This window comes from Mycetomoellerius zeteki, unplaced genomic scaffold, assembly GCF_001594055.1.
Source record: "Mycetomoellerius zeteki isolate Tzet28-1 unplaced genomic scaffold, Tzet1.0 scaffold1238, whole genome shotgun sequence".
Classification (NCBI taxonomy): Eukaryota; Metazoa; Arthropoda; class Insecta; order Hymenoptera; family Formicidae; genus Mycetomoellerius; species Mycetomoellerius zeteki.
Genome location: NW_017256167.1, coordinates 23,582 through 25,463, shown reverse-complemented (window position 1 = coordinate 25,463; position 1,882 = coordinate 23,582). Strand labels below are relative to the sequence as shown.

Sequence of the window (1,882 nt, the reverse complement as noted above, 5' to 3'; positions counted from 1 at the left end):
TTAACGAGATCGGGCTCGCAGTCGCTCACACACACTCCCGTTCCGCCGAAATAACAACACGAATGTAAAGAAGAAAAGGAACAAGGAACGTTTATTAGTTAAGAATACAGAACGCTAAGATAAGAGAAAGAGCAATCGAGAAGAAACGTCCGCGCGCGTCGATAGCTCGCTCTCCAATTCGACGATCTTGTTTACAAACAGAAGAAAGCCTCTTCGTCTCTCGGCAACGCGTGCACTACGCAATGTCACGGGCGACAGCGAAACACGGGCATAACAATATATTTATATATATACTTATATACCCAGCAAACATTATTTCGAAACATTTATGTAACACTTACAGAACAAATGTTCGCTGTTTTGGTAACTACCACGTTATTTTTAGATCAAAATTAGGTAAAAATGTCAGCAACATTATGCTATATCTAATACATCACTATGACAGAATTAAATGATGTAACAGACACGTAATATTTAAGTATAAATATTACGAAACAAAGACGTTACTCAGCAAACATTGTTCTGAAACGTTTACTTACAAAACAAAAATTGCTATTCCAGTAACTACTATGTTATTTTTGTGTCAAGTTTATATAAAAATTTTAGCAACATTATGCCGTATCTAATACATCATTACGACAGAATATAATGATGTAACAGACACGTAATATTTAAGTATAAAAATTATTTAAGTATAAAACGAAACAAAGATGTTTCTCAGCAAACGCTGTTTTATAACATTTACGTAGTATTTATACAACAAATGTTCGCTGATAACGGTCATATTTTTTCAGATCAACTTTTGGTGAAAATATCAACATCATTGTGATTTTAATAATATGATACGTACCAAATGACATTCGAAGTACCTGATAAAATTTTTTTGTGCAAGAATCTGTAAGAAAATTTTATCAGATATATACTTCGAATGTCATTTGGTACGTATCATGTATATCACAATGATGTTGATATTTTCATCTAAAGTTGACCTGAAAAAATGTGATCGTTACCAGAACATTTGTTGTATTAGTATTACATAAATGTTATAGAACAAAATTTTGTCATATAGAAAACTAAATAGTACATACATATAAACATTATAATTAAATGTATATATAAACATATATAAATATATGTATATAAATAATATTATGTGTAAAATATGTCCACAAACATCATTCCATATTTATCTTTATTTATAAAGAAATAAATAGAAAGGAATAGTTGGATTCATGAACAATTTATTTTTACAGATTGCTAAACAAATTTGTAACGATGCACCCCTAATAATGCATCGTACCCGGCATTACATCCGCCGGACGCCGCTGCATCGCAGCGATGAGGGCGCGGTGCGCCCGAACCTTTTTTAAAATGAAAACATAATTCACAGGGACCAACTGACAACGCGCGAAAAGCGAACGAACGCCGCCGATCGCAGTGTCGGCATATGCCAGGAACACCGATCGGCGAGCGCCCGCGAAGCCTACCGGAGGCCGCCGAACTCGCGGCGTTGATCCCCGCTCGCAGCACGTGTTCCCCACTCGTTTCATAACCGGCGGGACTCACGTCCGGAACAAAACGAGTGGGAGCAACAAACGCGTATAAAAGCCGGGATTTCGGTAGCAAATTCAGCTTTTTCTCCGTATCAAGCTCAGAGCCACGTATCCGCTCCAGCTCCTGCTCCTAGCAAAACCGACGATACTAAGACAACCGAGGGGTCGAGTGTTCTCAGTCTCTCTTGGAGAGTTCTCCAAATTAGTGTCGCTCGGATCCTGCACGCGCGTTCAGATCAATCGACGACCAGGGGGTAGAGAGAGGTTCTCTGCCTCCCTCCGGGCGTTCCCGGACGTCCGAGCGACCGACGCACGCGTCCGTATCCATC

General features: G+C 38.9%; 1 protein-coding gene across 1 annotated transcript in view; it reads left to right on the top strand.

Moving 5' to 3' along the window:
* The window catches only part of LOC108731291 (fatty acid synthase), a gene marked incomplete at its 5' end in the record, with an annotated part of 7,000 nt that overhangs the window by 2,647 nt on the left and 2,471 nt on the right, over positions 1-1,882 (top strand). The gene's annotated exons all lie outside the window — the stretch shown is intronic.